We start from the raw sequence: 19,370 nt of genomic DNA, 5'->3' as shown, positions 1-19,370 counted from the left end.
TCGGATCTTTGTAGCTGGTGTACCTGCCCCTCTGCATGTAATATACAGGTATCTGACCTGCGTGACACGAGACTGTGCCGATGGTGTGTGTACTGTGTGGCCGTGTGTACATGTTGTCACCGTGCAGCCTATGTGCACTAAGGCTTTCTGTTCTGCCGATTCTAACTGAACTGTGGTGTTTGTGAGTCCGTTGCATGGGCTATCTCTCTCCCTCAGTGTACACTGTGGCGATGGTAATGTGGGTGTATGTTTGGTGAAGAAACGACTGTGAGGTGTGTGTTTAACTCGATCCTGCAGCTCGTCCATCAATCCTCCTTTCATTTATCCGTGACGCAACGATAGATGATGGAAAGTCAAGACTCTGTGTGTTTGTTTGTTTGTTTTGAATCTACACTAATTCTTTGCATGTTTCTTTCTCTCTGGCACAACACTCACTGGTGGAACGATACATAAACAGTCTGATCGCCTAAGTACTATTGCGTTGCCTGGGTGTAGGAATTTAATCAGGAATTTTGGGAAGAGAGAGCTAAATTCTAATCAGTTCATTATTAATTGTTGCATCTGAGGAAACAAAGCTAAGAACTTTGCCTCGTGGGAAGATATAGAAGGATAAAAAGCAATATTGTGGATGCTGGCAGTGGTGAATAGTGTGTGTGTGTGTGTGTGTGAGTGTGGGTGTGTGTGTGTCTGTTTGTCTGCGTGTGTCTGCCTGTGCCTGTGTGTGTCTGCCTGTGCCTCTGTGTGTATGTGTGTGTGTTTCTGTCTGTCCCTGTGTGTGTCTGTCTGCCTGTGCCTGTGTGTGTGTGTGTGTGTGTGTGTTTTTTCTGTCTATGCCTGTGTCTGTCTGTGCCTGTGCCTCTGTGTGTGTGTGTGTGTGTTTCTGTCTGTCTGTCTATGCCTGTGTCTGTCTGTGCCTGTGTGTATGTGTGTGTGTCTGTCTGTCTGTCTGTGTGTGTGTAAGTGTCTGTCTGTCTATGCCTGTGCCTGTCTGTCTGTGCCTGTGTGTGTGTGTGTGGGGGGGGGGGACTGTTTAATATTAGCGAGAAGGTGTAACAAAGACATTCTACCATTTTCAGCAGTTTTCCACATTGGTAAAGAAACCTGACTGGACCCCCCAGTCTATCACTTTGCCCTTTGTAAAATTGTACTGCAGCGAGCATTACTTATTAACGCAGGTCCAAGTCCCAATCTTTTGGGAGACTGTTTAGCATGCGGTATCGGCCTGCCTTATTTCAACACGCTCAAACAAATTGGTCTAAATGCATGTCAGATTAGAAAAGTCACGATCTGGTGCAGGTGGGGCAGAATTCAACCAGCCTGTCGTGTGGGTTGAAGCCACATGCTGGTGAGCGGGTCTGACTAGTGTCCAGGAACGCAAGGGTTAACTCCTCTTCACAAGCACAAACACGGCCACAACGCACACTCATTATACACAATCAAAAAACTATTTTCCGTAGTAACTCCTGTCATCTTGGAAGTGACCTTCACATGTTAATGGCAGCGCACGGAGCGACATCGCGGACAATCTAACACCCCGTGGTGTGCATTAATTACACCTGGTATTGTTATTTTCCTTTTTTCACTGTGCTTTTTATTAAGTTTACCTTTTTCTGGAGGGGCATTCAGCCCTGAAACGGCGAACGTATGCCTTCCAATTTCCCAGCCACTGTCTGTCCCGTATTCCTGTCAAACGGATCCTGCCGGTCCATCTTCATCTGGTCGTCATTCGATGCAAAGGGATTGTAAGGGTGTGTGTGTGTGTATGTGTGTGTGTGTGTGTGTGTGTGTGTGTATGTGTGTGTGTGTATGTGTGTGTGTGTATGTGTGTGGTGTGTGTGTGTGTGTGTGTGTGTGTGTGTGTGTCCTCTCTTTTCAGTAAATCCTTGGAATGTAGCTCAGTTTAACTCGAGCGGTTCGGTGGCTCCAGAGAATCGCCTGCATCTCTGTCGGTGACTGAAAAGAGCAGAGATCGACTCCAAACGAATCTGCTTACTGCCTTACATTCCTGGTGCTTGTTCCCCCCTCGCTCGCTCTCTCTCTCTCTATCTCTCTCTCTCTCTTTCTCTCTCTTTCTCTCTCTCTCTCCTCCCTCGCTCTCTCTCTCTCCCTCTCCCCCTTTTCTCCTCTCTTCCCCCTCTTTCTCTCTCTCTCCTTCTTTCTCTCTCCCACCCCCTCTCCCTCTCCCCTTTTCTTTCCCTCTCCCCTTTTCTTTTCCTCCCCCCTTCTCTCCCTCTCCCTCCCCTCTCTCTCCCTCCCTCTCCTCTCTCTCCCTCCCCTTCTCCCTCCCCCTCTCCCTCCCCCTCTCTCACCTTCTCCCCCTCTCTCTCCCCCTCCCCTTTCTCTCCCCCCTCTCCCTCCCTCCCACCCTCCCCTCTCTCTCCCTCCCCCTTTCTCTCCCCCTCTCTCTCCCTCCCCTCTCTCTCCCCCCCTCTCTCCTCCCTCCCTCCCCTCTCTCTCCCCTTCCCTCCCTCTCTCTCTCCCTCCCCCTCTCTCTCCTTCCCCCCCTCTCTCCCTCCCCCTCTCTCTCCCCCCTCTCTCTCCCTCCCCTCTCGCTCCCTCCCCTCTCTCTCCCACCCTCTCTCTCCCCCTCTCTCTCCCCCCTCTCTCCCTCCCCTCTCTCTCCCACCCTCTCTCTCCCCCCTCCCCTCTCTCTCCCTCCCCTTCTCTCCCCCCCCCCTCTCTCCCCCCTCTCTCCCTCCCCTCTCTCTCTCCCTCCCCTCTCTCTCCCTCCCCTCTCTCTCTCTCTCCCTCCCCCTCTCTCTCCCTCCTCCTTTCTTTCTCTCTCTTTTCTGCCTCTCTCTGCTTCTCTTTCTCCACTGCCAGTGATTTATTTCTTCTTTCTCAGTGTCTGGATGATTCTCCCTCGATATCTCCCCCCATTTTTCTGTTTCCTGTTCTGTCTGTCTCCCCTTCCTCTCACCTCTCCCCCCCTCTGTCTCTTTCCCATACTCTCCTTCTGCCTTTCACTGCCTCTCTCTCTCACCTCTCTTCTCCACTCCCCTCCTTCCCTCTCTCTCACTGCCTCAGCGCCAGAGCAGATGACACAGACAGATCACATTTCCCTCAGCACCCCGGTCCTCTGCACTCACACACAGCTTCCTCCTGCTGCCCTGCCCTGGTCCTCAGCACTGCCACTCCAGGAATGTTCAATCTGTGGGTCTGAGCGGCCCTGACATTCTGCAGACCCGGCTGTCCGTCTTGTCCCTGCTCCCCCAACCTCCAGCTTCCCTTGTTGACAAGATATTAGCGCCTGTGAAATCACACTGCAGACTGCTGCCCAACTCCCTCTGATCAGAAGTGAAAGGAGCTGCCCCTCGAACAATTCAGCCTCCGAGGACGAGAGCTCTTGCTTCAGAGGAGGGGAAGGGGAAGGGACAGGGAGCTGAGTTGCTGGACAAGTTGACAGAACGAGAGGCACTCGGGAGGAATCTCAAGGGGACAAGTGCGGGAGAGAGGGGGATTCACCAAAGTGCTGGCAGGGGCCACGATGGGCTGACTGATCTCCAGTCGATGATTCTGAGGCATCCCTTCATCGGAGGGGCTCTGGGCAAATCCCAGTGAAGAAGGGCAGGAGCTGCTTGTACGACTAGCTTTTAAACATACAACAGAGCACGAGGGCACAGAACACAGTACTGGTACCTCAGCCCACGATCTTGTGCCGACTTTTAAACCATAAGACATAGGGACAGAAATAGGCCATTCAGTCCATCAAGTCTACTCTGCCATCCCATCACGGGCAATTTGTTTTCCTTCTCAACCCCATTCTCATGCCTTTTCCCCGTAACCTCTGATGCCCTGATAAATCAAGAAACAGTTAGCCTCCGCTTTAAATATACCCAATGACGTGGCCTTTACAGCCATCTGTGGCAGTGAATTCCACAGATTCACCACCGTCCGGCTAAAGAAATCCCTCCTCATCTCCGCCCCTTTATGCTGAGACTGTGCCCTCTGGTCCTAGACTCCCCCACTACGGGAAACATCCTCTCCATATCCACTCTATCTGTGTCCTCTGGTCCTAGACTCCTCCACCATAGGAAACATCCTCTCCACATCCACTCTATCTGTATCCTCTGGTCCTAGACTCCCCCACCATAGGAAACATCCTCCCCACATCCACTCTAGCTGTGTCCTCTGGTCCTAGACTCCGCCACTATGGGAAACATCCTCTCCACATCCACTCTATCTGTGTCCTCTGGTCCTAGACTCCCCCACTATAGGAAACATCCTCTCCACACCCACTCTATCTGTGCCCTCTGGTCCTAGACTCCCCCACTATAGGAGAAATCCTCTCCACATCCACTCTATCTGTGTCCTCTGGTCCTAGACTCCTCCACCATAGGAAACATCCTCTCCACATCCACTCTATCTGTGTCCTCTGGTCCTAGACTCCCCCACCATAGGAAACATTCTCCCCACATCCACTCTATCTGTGTCCCTCTGGTCCTAGACTCCCCCATTATAGGAAACATCCTCTCCACATCTACTCTATCTGTGTCCTCTGGTCCTAGACTCCCCCACTACAGGAAACATCCTCTCCACATCCACTCTATCTGTGTCCTGTGGTCCTAGACTTCCCCACTACAGGAAACATCCTCTCCACATCCACTCTATCTGTGTCCTCTGGTCCTAGACTTCCCCACTACAGGAAACATCCTCTCCACATCCACTCTATCTGTGTCCTCTGGTCCTAGTCTCCCCCACTATAGGAAACATCCTCTCCACATCCACTCTGTCTAGGCCTTCCAATATTCGATAGGTTTCAATGAGATGCACCCCGCGCCCTCCCCCCAATTCTTCTAAGTTCCAGCAAGTACAGACCCAGAGCTATCAACTGTTGCTCACATGTTAACCCTTTCATTCCTGGAATCATTGTCCTGAACCTCCTCTGGACCATCTCCAATGCCAGCATATCTGTTCTTAGATAAGGGTCCCAAAGTCTCGAAGTGCAGTCTGACCAAAGCCCTGTAACGCCTCAGCATCACATGGTTGTTTCTGTACTCTATTCCCCTCGAAATGAATACAATCTTTGCATTTGCCTTCCTCACCACCCACTCAGCCTCAGAATCAGAATCAGGTTTAATATCACCGGCATATGTTGTGAAATTTGTTAACTTTGCGGCAGCAGTATGTGATAAAATAGAAAAGAATGAATTACAGGAAGTATATATATGTCTATTAAATAGTTAAGTTAAATTAAATCGTGCATAAACAGAAATTTTAAAAAAGTGGTGATGTGGTGTTCCATGTCCATTCAGAAATCTGACGGCAGAGGGGAAGAAACTGTTCCTGAATCATTGAGTGTGTGTCTTCAGGCTCCTGTACCTGCTCCCTGATGGTAGCAGTGAGAAGGGGGCCTGTCCTGGGTGATGGGGGTCCTTAATAATGGACGCTACCTTTCTGAGGCACCACTCCTTGAAGGTGTGCTGGATTCTATGGAGACTGGTACTCGTGATGGAGCCGACTAATTTTACAACTTTCTGCAGCTTAATTCAATCCTGTGCAGTGGCACCCCCACCAATACCAGACAGTGATGCAGCCTGTCAGAATGCTGTCCACGGTACAGCTGTAGAGTTTTTGATCCTACTCCAGGATCAATGCAACTCGTTCCTCCCACAGAGCACTCCATTTTTCTGTGTTCATGTGCCTCTCTGAGATTCTGCTGATGCTGGAGATCCAGAGCAACACACACACACACACACACACACACACACACAGACACACTCACACACACACACACACACACACACAGACACACACACCACACACACACACACACACACAGACACACACACACACACACACACACACACACACACACGCACAGACACACACACACTCACACACACACACACAGACACACACACACACGCACAGACACACACACACGCACAGACACACACTCACACGCACACACACACACACACAGACACCCACACACAGACACAGACACACACACACACACAGACACACACACACACACACACACACACACACACACACACGACACACACACACACACACACACACACGCACACACACACACACACGCACAGACACACACACACAGACACAGACACACACACACACACACACACACACACACACACACACACACACAAAACGCCAGAGGAGCTCAGCAGGCTGGGCAGCATCCATGGAGGGAATAAACAGTTGACATTTCAGGCTGACTTCAGGACTGGAAAGGAAGGGGCAGGGAAGGAGGGCAGCTGGAAAGTGATGGGTGAAGCCAGGAGGGTGGGAAAGGTAAAGGGCTGGAGAGGAACGTGTGTGACAGGAGCGGAGAGTGGACCATGGAAGAAAGGGAAGGAGGAGGGGGCCCAGGGGAAGGTGAGGAGAAGAGCTGAGAGGCTCAAGAGGGGATTAGAACAAGAGGGGAGGGAAAAACTAATTTCTTGAGGGTCTTTTAAATGTCCCTAATGTATCTGCTTCTACCACCACCCCTAGCAGTGCGTCCAGGCAGTCACCACTCTGTGTAAAAAAACTTACCCCTGTCATCCCCTTCTACTTTCTGACAATCACCTAAAATTGATGCCTTCTTGTTTTAGCCAATTGCCACCCTGGGAAAAAGACTTAACCTATGCCCCTTGTCATCTTGTCCACCTCTATTGTATCCACTTTCGCTCCAAAGAGAAAAGCCTCAGCTCAGCCAACCTTGCCTTGTAAACCATGCTCTCTAATCCAGGAAAATCTCCTCTGCACCCTCTCTAAAGCTTCCACAACCTTCCTATAATGAGGCGACCAAAACTGAACGCAATGCTCCAAGTGTGGTCTGACCAGTCCTTTATAGAGCTGCAGCATTGCCTCCCAGCTCTGGAACTCAGTCCCCCTGACTAATGAAAGCCAACCTAGCAGACATCTTCTGACCCACCCTGTCGGCTTTGAAGGGTGTTTGGACGTGGAGCACAAGTGTGGATATCAAGGAGATCATCTAATCTTGGTGTTTAAGTTGGAGAGCTGTACAAAGTGAGAGGAATTAGTCATGCAGAGAAATTGACAACTCTTACTCCTGGTTGGGGATGTGGGGGATAACCTCAGAGCAAGGGTAAGATCTACGTACAAAATCCAGATTCCCCACCTCCCGGGGAGTGGAAATCTAGAACCTCACCCTCACCAGCACCCTGAGGTGGGCGCTGGTTTAAAAAACTGCGATGAGGAGCCTGACACATACAGAACCGGGTGCATTGTTGGGGAGTGACAGGTGGCTCAGACTTGCCATGAGCTCGGAAGATCTAGAGGGGCAGAATGGCCTGCTGCAGTTAGCGGCCAGGGTTTTGCCCGAAGGATCTCAAGCCAGTTCTACCATTCGATGTGATCTACACTCAATTCCTCCTCTGCACCAGCTCCTCAATCCTTTAAATCTTTATTTACCTACAACTTACATCTATCTAATGAGCACTCATTGTGCAGGTAGCTTAGCACTATTGCTGTGTCAGTGACCCAGTTTGATTCCTGCCATCATCTCAGAGCCGCTTGTACAGTTCTGTGCAAAAGTCTCAGGCACATGCTGTACAAAGCTAGAGTGCCCGAGACTTTTGCACAGGACTGTAGTAATTTTATGTATTGTACTGTACCGCTGTCATAAAAAAAACAAATTTCATGACACATGTGAGTGATGATAAACCTGATTCTGATCTGGGTTTCTATTGTGGACTGAGAGTGGGAAGGGGACAGGGAGAGGGGAATCATGGTTGGGAAAAGGGGAAGGGAGAGGGGAGGGAGCGGGAAGCACCAGGGAGACATTCTGTATTGTGGACTGGGTGGGAGGAGGGGAAGGGAGAGGGGAGGGAGTGGGAGGACCAAAGACACATTCTGTGATCAGTGCCCATGTAATTCACTGAACACTGAACGCCTACCCTCAGTAATTGGTTGTTTACACCCTCGCAGAATCTCCCACTCACCTACACACACTAACGGAGTAACTCAATAGCATTACCACTCTAAAGCAACAGACCTCCATCTCCTCCATAACTCAATGGCATCTCCTCTTAGCAACCACATTTGTAATGTGTGGCAAGGTTTAAGATGTAACACACACACTACACACACACACACACATATACTCAGACACACACACATATACAAACAGACACACACACACATATATACACACACAGACACGCACACACACATACACACACACAGACACATATACGTACATATACACAGACACACATGCAGACATACACACACACATACACACACACGCACATACACACACACACGCACATGCACACACACAGACACATATACACACACATGCAGACACACACGCACACAGTACCGGAGGAACTCACTGGGTCAGGCAGCATCAAGGTATTGACTAATGTCGACTTTATTCGTCACCTGTACATTGGAACGTACGGTGAAGTGAATCATTTGCATCAAATCAAATCAGCGAGGATTGTGCTGGGGACCACGATTCCGGCAGCAACGTGGCATCCCCATGACTAACTAAACCCTAACGCCATGTGTCTGTGGAAAGTGGTCACGGGGTGAACGTACAAACACCTTACCGACGGCAGCAGGAAACAAGCGCCGTCTTGCAGCTGCTGATGCAAAGCAGTGTGCCAAGCATTGCGTGGCAGTGTCATACCGTGTCACACATAGTCGATGTTTCGAGCTGAGAAACATCACAACTCTGAAACGTCGACTGCTCATTTTCCTCCTGATCTGCTGCGTTTGTCCAGCAGCTGCAGAATCTCGTGTCTCAGGTGAGGTTTCCCAACCTTTTTTTATGCCGTGGACCCCTGCCATTAAACAAGGGGTCCGTAGACCCCCAGGCTAGGATCCCCTGATCTAAACTTTAAAGTGCTGCAGGATTGACCTTTGGGATGGGTAGGGCGCATTAACATTGAGGAAGGCAATCCCAGACTCCCATAAATGGATTTAATCCTGACCACCCCGATCGTAACAAACATTACTTCTATTCTGCCTCGCCCTCCTCCACCATCACCACATTTCTTGGCAGTCAGCAGCTCTGGGTAGCACCAGGGACAGTCTCAGGCGCATAAATATAGCTAGGGTGCCTAAGACTTTTTGCACAGTACTGTATTTGTCAACGTGGAGCAGAAAGTGAGTTTAATAAATCTGGTGGGAGCAAAGAATGGCGTTTCGAGCTGAGACCCATCTTCAGCAATATTGGGTCCCATATCTGTGGAACAATGGATTGGTCCTTGAGAAGTTCACAAGAACATTCCTGGGACTGAAAGACTTGGAGGAGCGTTTCTGAGTCTGCACTTGAATGAGTTCGAAAAGGTGAGGGAGTAATCTTGTTGAAACCGGCCAAATACTGAAAGGCCATTCGTGGGAGAATCTAGGATCCGAGGGCACAGCCTGAGAATAAAGGAATGAGCCCATTGAACAGAGACAAGGAATTCCTTTAGCAAGACGATGATGAATCTGTGGAATTCATTGCTGCAGATGGCTGTGGAGGAGGTCATTGAGTGTATCTAAAAGGGAAATTGACAAGTCATTGATTAGTCAGGGTGTCTAAGGTTACGGGGAGAAGGCAGGAGAATGAAGGGATAATAAATCAGCCATGATTGAATGGTAGAGCAGACTCGATGGGCTGTATAGCCTAATGCTATTCCTACAGTACTGTGCAAAAGTCTTAGGCATATATATATATAGCTGGTGTGCCTGAGACTTTTGCACAATACTGTAGTTGTCAACGTGGAGCGGAGAGCGAGTTTGTAAATCTGGCTCTCCTATTCCATTCCCCATTCTGATTCCCCTCTTACCCATTCTCTTCTCCTCACCCTCTCCTTCCCTTTCTCTCATGGTCCACTCTCCTCTCCTATCAGATTCTTTTTTCTTCAACCTTCCACCTCTTCCACCTATCACCTCCCAACTTCTTACTTCATCCTCCCCCTCCACACCCACCTGGGTTCACCTATCACCTCCCCCTCCCCCCATCTTCGTATTCTGGCTCCTGAACCCGTCCCTTCCAGTCCCGAGGAAGGGTCTCGGCCCGAAACATCGACTGTTTATTCCTTTCCGTGGATGCTGCCTGACCTGCTAAGCTCCTCCTGCATTCTGTGTGTGCCACTTTGGATTTCCAGCATCTGCAGAATCTCGTGTGTTTATGGGTCGAGGACCCTGTTTCTGAGCTGTACCCCTCTGGAAGGCTGGGAGCTGACCAGGAGGTCACAGGTAGGGGAGTGAGAGTGAGTCAAGGGTGGAGGATTAATGCGGCAGGTAACTACTATTCTGGTAGAAACTCAGAACATGTGCACTTTCAGACAGAAGCGTAAGCTGTTTCTCACAATGGATGATCTCACCTGGTCCCTAAACACCACCTCTTCAGTCAAGAAACCACAGCCATGTCTCCACTTCCTGAGGAGATCAAGCTGAGCAAGGCTCCCCACCCCCAACCCCATTTCTAACCAATTTTTACAGCAGTGTCCGAACCAACTGCATCAAAGATCAAAGTAAATTTATTATCAAAGTACATATATGTCACCATATACAACCCTGAGATTCATTTTCTTGTGGGCATACTCAACAAATCCAAAAAAGAATAAAAACCATAACAGAATCTATGAAAGACCGCACCAACTTGGGCAAGAGTGCAAAAGACAGCAAACTGGGCAAATGCAAAAAGAAAGAAATAATAATAATAAATAAATAAGCAATAAATATCAAGAACATGAGATGAGAAGTCCTTGAAAGTGAGTCCATAGGTTGTGGGAATATTTCAGTGATGGGACAAGCGAAGTTGAGTGAAGTTATCCTCCCTGGTTCAGGAGCCTGATGGTTGAGGGGTAATACCTGTTCCTGAACCTGGTGGTGTGGGACCTGAGGCTCCTGTACCTCCTTCCCGATGGAATCAGTTCAGAGTTGAGGTTATCCTCACTGGTTCAGGAGCCTGATGGTTGAGGGGTAATAACTGTTCCTGAACCTGGTGGTGTGGGACCTGAGGCTCCTGTACCTCCTTCCCGATGGAATCAGTTCAGAGTTGAGGTTATCCCCTCTGGTTCAGGAGCCTGATGGTCGAGGGTAATAACTGTTCCTGAACCTGGTGGTGTGGGACCTGAGGCTCCTGTACCTCCTTCCTGATGGAATCAGTTCAGAGTTGAGGTTATCCTCACTGTTTCAGGAGCCTGATGGTTGAGGGGTAATAACTGTTCCTGAACCTGGTGGTGTGGGACCTGAGGCTCCTGTACCTCCTTCCCGATGGCAGCAGTGCAAAGAGAGCATGTCCTGGGTGTTAGATGATAATGCTTCATGCTTACGAGCCTGATTGAGTTTTTTGAGGATGTGACTAAACACATTCATGAAGGTAGAGCAGTAGATGTAGTGTATATAGATTTCAGCAAGGCATTTGATAAGGTAGCCCATGCAAGGCTTATTGAGAAAGTAAGGAGGCATGGGATCCAAGGGGACGTTGCTTTGTGGATCCAGAACTGGCTTGCCCACGGAAGGCAAAGAGTGGTTGTAGACGGGTCATATTCTCCATGGAGATCGGTCACCAATGGAGTGCCTCAGGGATCTGCTCTGGGACCCTTACTCTTTGTGATTTTTAGAAATGATCTGGATGAGGAAGTGGAGGGATGGGTTTGTAAGTTTGCTGATGACAAAGGTTGTGGATAGTGTGGAGGGCTGTCAGAGGTTACAGCAGGACATTGATAGGATGCAAAACTGGGCTGAGAAGTGGCAGATGGAGTTCAACCCAGATAATTGTGAAGTGGTTCATTTTGGCAGGTCAAGTATGATGGCAGAATATAGTATTAATGGTAAGACTCTTGGCAGTGTGGAGGATCAGAGGGATCTTGAGGTCCGAGTCCATAGGACACTCAAAGCAGCTGCTCTGAGGTTAAGAAGTCATACGGTGTATTGGCCTTCATCAATCGTGGAATTGAATTTAGGAGCCGGGAGGTAATGTTGCAGCTATATAGGACCCTGGTCAGACCCCACTTGGAGTACTGTGCTCAGTTCTGGTCGCCTCACTACGGGAAGGACGTGGAAACTATAGAAAGGGTGCAGAGGAGATTTACAAGGATGTTGCCTGGATTGGGGAGCATGCCTTATGAGAATAGGTTGAGTGAACTCGGCCTTTTCTCCTTGGAGTGATGGAGGATGAGAGGTGACCTGATAGAGGTGTATAAGATGATGAGAGGCATTGATCGTGTGGATAGTCAGAGGCTTTTTCCCAGGCTGAAATGGTTGCCACAAAAGGACACAGGTTTAAGGTGCTGGGGAGTAGGTACAGAAGATATGTCAGGGGTAAGTTTTTTACACAGAGAGTGGTAAGTGTGTGGAATGGGCTGCCAGCAACAGTGGTGGAGGCGGATACGATAGGGTCTTTTAAGAGGCTCCTGGATAGGTACATGGAGCTTAGAAAAATAGAGGGCCATAGGTAAGCCGAGTAATTTCTAAGGTAGGGACATGTTTGGCACAACTTGGTGGGCCGAAGGGCCTGTATTGTGTTGTAGGTTTTCTATGTTTCTATAAACATGCTGAATTGTGGGGAGGGCTTTACCCGTGATGAACTGGACTGTATCCACTACATTTTGTAGGACCTACCATTCAAGGGTATTGTGTTTCCATCGCAGGCTGTGATGCAGCCAGTCAATATACTCTCCACCACACATCTGTAGAAGTTTGACAAAGTTTTAGATGTCATGCCGAATCTTCGCAAACTGCTATGGAATTAAATTCCGAAGAAGGCGCTGTCGTGTTTTCTTCATAACTGCATTTACTTGCTGGCCCAGGACAGGTCCTCCGAAAAGATGACACCAGGGAGTTTAAAGTTGCTGGCCCTCTCTGCCTCTGATCCTGTGATGAGGACTGGCTCATGGACTTCTGGTTTCCTCCCCCTGAGGTCAACAGTCAGCTCACTTTAAGTCTCTTCTCAGGCAGGAGTTGAAAGGTTTCATCACTGGCCTCACAAATCACTTCATCACTGTGGATGCAAGTGCTACCCGACGATTGCCTCTGGTCTGGTACAAGGCATCTGACCATCTCGCTGTACAGATTTGTGAGGACTGGTGAGAGGATCATCAGGGTCTCTTTTCCAGCCATCCGAGATATTTATCTGGAGCGCAGCGTACACAGGGCCCATCGCATTGCCAATGATATCCATCCCACAGTCTCTTTGACCCCCGACCATCAGGCAGGACACACCGTAGCATTAGGGCAAGGGCTGTTACAATGGGAAACAGCCTCTTTCCCCAGGCCATGAGAGTACTGAACTCCCTGCCACCTCCCAGGTCTCATCATGTCTGAAGCGTTATAATGTTTACTTGTTAATTTTTGATGTAATTGCACCTTATGCTTAGTGTCACTCTTCCGGAATATATTTTATTTGTTAATTTATCTGTTGTAATACTGTATTCTTTATATGTTGTGTGTGAGTCACAGTATTGTCTAAATGTCTTAGGCACACACAAACACACACACACACACACACACAGATACACTCACAGACACACACACACACACACACACACACACACACACACAGATACACTCACAGACACACACACACACAGACACACACACACACACACACACACACAGATACACTCACAGACACAGACACACACACACACACACAGATACACTCACAGACACACACACAGACACACACACACACACACACACACACAGACACACACACACACATACACACACACACACACAGATACACTCACAGACACACACACACACACACACACACACAGACACACACACACACATACACACACACAGACACACACACACACAGACACACACACACACATACACACACACAGACACACACACACACACAGATACACTCACAGACACACACACACAGACACACACACACACACACACATACACACACAGACACACACACACATACATATATATAGCCAGGGTGCCTAAGATTGTTACACAGTGAAGTTTAACAGACTACTAGACAGGTATATGGAGGAATTTAAGGTGGGGGCTTATATGGGAGACAGGGTTTGAGGGTCGGCACAACATTGTGGGCCGAAGGGCTGTGCTATTCTATGTTCTATGTAGTACTGTATTTATCACTGCGTAGCAGAGAGCAAGTTTGTAAATCTGGTGGGAGCAAGGATGTTGGGAATGGTGAGGGTGAAGCACGGTGGGAGGGGTGTGGGACAGGTGGCAGAGAAGGAGTGTCCGGGGTGGGTACAGACATACCCAGCCCTGAGACACCAGGCAAGGTCATTTGATTCCAAACAATTGGTTTATTGATCATTACAGAATGTCTCTCTGGTGCTTCCTGCTCCCTCCCCTCTCCCTTCCCCTTTTCCCAACCATGATTTCCCTCTCCCTGCCCCCTTCCCACTCTCAGTCCACAATAGAGACCCAGATCAGAATCAGGTTTATCATCACTCACAAATGTCATGAAATTTGTTTTGTTTTGTGGCAGCAGTACAGTGCAATATGTAAAATCACTACGGTGCTGTGTTGTGCACCGTACTCCAGAGAATCATTTGCGGTGTACATGGATATGGTTCAATGACACGAAAACTGAACCAGAACTTCGACTTGAAGTGCAACTCTCTTGCAGTGTTGCCGGGCAGAGTTGAGGAAGGTTTTATTTCCCTTCTCCAAGCGTTAGTTTGGAAGTTGTGGCAAGGCAAGTGTTAGGAAAACATCCATGCAGGAAAGGTCTTATAAGACCATAAGGCATACATAGGAGCAGACTTAGCCATTCAACTCATGGAGTCTACTTTTCCATTCCGTCATGGCTGATTTATTATCCGTCTCAACCCTATTCTTCTGCCTTCTCCCCGTGACCTTCGACACCCTGACTAATTAACCGACCTCAGTTTTAAATATGTCTGGGCTTCCAGGTTGACCATCACCTGGGAAAAGAAAATCCTCCTCATCTTTGTTATAAGTGAACTTGCTTCTGTTCTGAAGCTGCGTCCTCTGTTCTTCAACTCCCCCACGATGGGAAACATCCTCTCCACCTTCACTCCATTTGGCCTTTCAGTCAGGTTCAGAATCAGGTTTAATATCACAGGCACATGTCAGAAGATTTGTTGTCTTTGCGGCAATAGTACAATGAAATACATAATAATAGCAGAAGTAAGTAAAAATATAGTTATATAAATAAATAATGCAAAAATAGAAAAAAATGTTGTGAGGTGGTGTTGATGGGTTCAATGTCCATTCAGAAATCTGACGGCAGAGGGGAGGAAGCTGTTCCTGAATCATTGAGTGTGTGTCTTCAGGCTCCTGTACCTCGTCCCTGATGGAAAAGAGAAGAGGGCATGTCCTGGGTGATGGGGGTCCTGAAAGAATGGGCGCCACCTTTTTGAGGCATCGCTCCTCGAAAATGTTCAACATGTTTAAAGTCAAATTGGATAGATGTATGGACAAGAAGGGAATGGAGGGTTATGGGCCGAGTGCAGGTCGGTGGGACTAAGTGAGAGTAGGAATTCAGCACGGACTAGAAGGGCCGACATGGCCTGTTTCCGTGCTGTAATTGTTATATGGTTATATTATATATGTTTCAATGAGAATCCCTCCCCCATTCCATATAACCATATAACAATTACATTCGTCTAAACTGCAGCGAGTACAGGCGCCAGGCCATCAAACACCCCTTGAAACCTTGAAGGTCTTTGAAGAACATAGCTTCACTTTGCACAGCAGGTGACTGGAGCCATTTTGCATGCAGAGACAAGATAACTCTTAACAGGAGGGAGCAAGCCACACACCAGCAAAGGGACAATTAACTTTACTAACTTCAAAGTGTCATTAGTTGTGTGCTTGCTGTTTCTATTGATTTTAACCCCTCTACTGTGAATGCCAATTGATCTTGCAAATAAGGAATTTGAATATACACAGTTTACTAATTGGTCAACATCCATAACTGTGAGTCAATTTTGTCTAAAAACAGTACGCCTTTCTTCAAACTTCAGAAGAGTGTAGTCTATAAAGTGTGATTGAGGAACCACTGTGACTAGTTGGCCCTTCGAGCGATGCCCGACTAACCCAGTGAACCCTAAACTAATCACACAATAATTGACAATGGCCAATGGACTGTGGGAGGGAGGCAGAGCACCCAGGGAGGCTCCTTACATACGGCACCAGAATGGAACTGTCGTCTCCAGGACACCCCAGGATGTAATAGTGTGATGTGAACCACAGTCCAGGCACGTCGTTCTGAAGCCTCCACTCCGATCTGAATTTGTTTATTCAGTGATACCACGCAGAGACGACGTTGCCCCAGCAAGCCCCAACAACCCCGATTTAACCCTGACCCAATCGCGAGACAATTGACAATGACCAATTAATCTACTCGGTCGGTCTTTGGACTGTGGGAGGAAACCAGAGCACCCGGGCGAAACCCACGGGGATGGCAGACAGACTCCTTACAGAACGGCGGCAGAGTTGGACCCCGAAATCCAGAACGCCCCTAGCTGCAATCACATCTCACTAAACTCTACGCTATCGTGGCACTTTCGAATTACACAGACCATTAAACTAAGGCTACAGTTCTTATTTCAATTGCCCTCCTTCACTCTGACAAAGAGATGGCCGTTCAACAAGAGAAGATAACGCACATACAATACTGTGTAAGTCTCATGCAAGTGAGGTGCCGGAGGGTTGGAGGATAGCACATGCTGTTCTGTTGTTTAAAAAAGGCTCTAAAAACATAGAAACATAGAAAATAGGTGCAGGAGTAGGCCATTCGGCCCTTCGAGCCTGCACCGCCATTCAGTATGATCATGGCTGATCATCCAACTCAGAATCCTGTACCAGCCTTCCCTCCATACCCCCGATCCCTTTAGCCACAAGGGCCATATCTAACTCCCTCTTAAGTATAGCCAATGAACTGGCCTCAACTGTTTCCTGTGGCAGAGAATTCCACAGATTCACCATTCTCTGTGTGAAGAAGTTTTTCCTAATCTCGGTCCTAAAAGGCTTCCCCTTTATTCTCGAACTGTGACCCCTCATTCTGGACTTCCCAATAAACCAGGAAATTATAGACCGGTAAGTTTGACATTCGTAGTAGGTAAATTATTGGAAGTAGTCCTAAGAGATAGGATCTACAAGTATTTGGATAGGCAGGGACTTATTAGGGAGAGTCAACATGGCTTTGTGCGTGGTAGGTCATGTTTAACCAATCTATTAGAGTTTTTCGAGGAAGTTACCAGGAAAGTGGATGAAGGGAAGGCAATGGATGTTGTCTACATGGACTTCAGTAAGGCCTTTGAGAAGGTCCCGCATGGGAGGTTAGTTAGGAAGATTCAGTCGCTAGGTATACATGGAGAGGTAGTAAATTGGATTAGACATTGGCTCAATGGAAGAAGCCAGAGTGGTGGTAGAGAATTGCTTCTCTGAATGGAGGCCTGTGACTAGTGGTGTGCCACAGGGATCAGTGCTGGGTCCATTGTTATTTGTCATCTATATCAATGATCTGGATGATAATGTGGTAAATTGGATCAGCAAATTTTGCTGATGATACAAGGATTGGAGGTGTAGTGGACAGTAAGGAAAGTTTTCAAAGCTTGCAGAGGGATTTGAACAAGCTGGAAAAATGGGCTGAAAAATGGCAGTTGGAGTTTAATAAGTGAGGTATTGCACTTTGGAAGGACAAACCAAGGTAGAACATACAAGATAAATGGTGGGGCACTGAGGAGTGCAGTAGAACAGAGGGATCCGGGAAAACAGATACAAAATTCTCTAAAGGTGGCGTCACAGGTACAAACGTTTGTAGATAAGGTCGTAAAGAGAGCAGTTGGTACATTGGCCTGTATAAATCAAAGTATTGAGTATAAGAGTTGGAATGTTATGGTGAGGTTGTATAAGGCATTGGTGAGGCCGAATTTGGAATATTGTGTGCAGTTTTGGTCACCAAATTGCAGGAAGGATATTAATAAGGTTGAAAGAGTGCAGAGAAGGTTTACAAGGATGTTGCTGGGACTTGAGAAACTGAGTTACAGAGAAAGGTTGATAGGTTAGGACTTTATTCCCTGGAGCGTGGAAGAATGAGGGGAGATTTGATAGAGGTATATAAAATTATGATGGGTATAGATAGAGTGAATGCAAGCAGGCTTTTTCCACTGAGGATAGGGGAGAAAGAAAACAGAGGACATGGGTTAAGGGTGAAGGGGGGAAAGTTTAAAGGGAACATTAGCGGGGGACTTCTTCACACAGAGAGTGGTGGGAGTGTGGAATGAGCTGCCAGATGAAGTGGTAAATGCGGGCTCACTTTTAACATTTAAGAAAAACTTGGACAGGTACATGGATGAGAGATGTATGGAGGGATATGGTCCACATGCAGGTCAGTGGGACTAGGCAGAAAAATGGGCTGAAAAATGGCAGATGGAGTTTAATAAGTGAGGTATTGCACTTTGGAAGGACAAACCAAGGTAGAACATACAAGATAAACGGTGGGGCACTGAGGAGTGCAGTAGAACAGAGGGATCTGGGAAAACAGATACAAAATTCCCTAAAGGTAGCGTCAAGAAGGGCCAAAAGGCCACTTTCTGTGCTGTAATGTTCTATGGTTCTATAGTTCTATCACTCACATATGTCATGAAATTTGTTCTTTTTGTGACAGCAGTACAGAGCAATACATAAATTTACTACAGTACTGTGCAAAAGTCTTAGGCACATATTTATATATAAAATGGGTGCCTCAGAATCCTGCACAGTACTGTCGCTCCAAATAAACAACTGAGGAGTTTCAGACATCGCGAGTAACTAAACGGCAACGGCGTTAGTCCGTCACCTGCCTGAAAACCTGAGGATTGCGCCTGTGGTGGTCTTTGGTGAGTCGGGCTTTGGCTGTTGCTGGCAATTGTCAGCGCCTCCCGGTTGCTGTCATTGGAGTGGACTGTGGCGTCAGCAGTCAGCTGGGGACAGTCGGGAACGTTTTCCGCTGGTCTGGGACAATGCAGGGGGTACTTACCCCAGTCTGGGGTCGCGTGGGAGGGCTTCCCCCAAGGTCTGGGGCAGTGTGGGGTTGTTAGCCTCGGTTTGAGACAGTGCGGGATGGTCCCCTGGTTTTGGTGCAGTAGGAGGGGTGTTTACCCCAGTTCTGGGGCAGCAGAAGTGACCCGTTGGGCCTAATCTTCAATGTAGAGCGGCAAACAAACCTGTGAGGTTTTGGACTGGAAGGGTAAGACCCCTGTGGTGAAAAGGTGCTGTGCAGACACACAGCTTAATCAAGAAGATGGAGAAAAAGCTGGTGTGTATTGCAAAGAGAATACGCCATCAAAGTGTCACCCCGAGGTTCATTTTCTTGCGGGCATACAGAACCAAAAGTAGGATCAATGAAAGACTGCATTCAACAGAGCAGACAAACCCCAAACTGTATAAATAGAAAAGAAAAACTAGTAAGTAAATAAGCAATAAGTATCGAGAAT

At 48.0% G+C, this 19,370-nt stretch overlaps 2 protein-coding genes across 2 annotated transcripts in view; one reads left to right on the top strand and one right to left on the bottom strand.

Moving 5' to 3' along the window:
- Positions 1-1,769, bottom strand: part of lrfn4a (leucine rich repeat and fibronectin type III domain containing 4a) — a 46,248-nt gene extending 44,479 nt beyond the window's left edge. Inside the window, exon 1 of the mRNA XM_072245488.1 lies at positions 1,605-1,769. The gene's annotated coding sequence lies outside the window, so the exon portion shown is untranslated. The remainder of the gene's footprint in view (positions 1-1,604) is intronic.
- LOC140188982 (pyruvate carboxylase, mitochondrial-like) overlaps positions 1-19,370 on the top strand; it is a 1,128,593-nt gene that overhangs the window by 648,471 nt on the left and 460,752 nt on the right.

This window comes from Mobula birostris, chromosome 28, assembly GCF_030028105.1.
Source record: "Mobula birostris isolate sMobBir1 chromosome 28, sMobBir1.hap1, whole genome shotgun sequence".
Classification (NCBI taxonomy): Eukaryota; Metazoa; Chordata; class Chondrichthyes; order Myliobatiformes; family Myliobatidae; genus Mobula; species Mobula birostris.
Note: the sequence above shows the minus strand (reverse complement) of the source record. Positions and strands in the feature narration are given on the sequence as shown.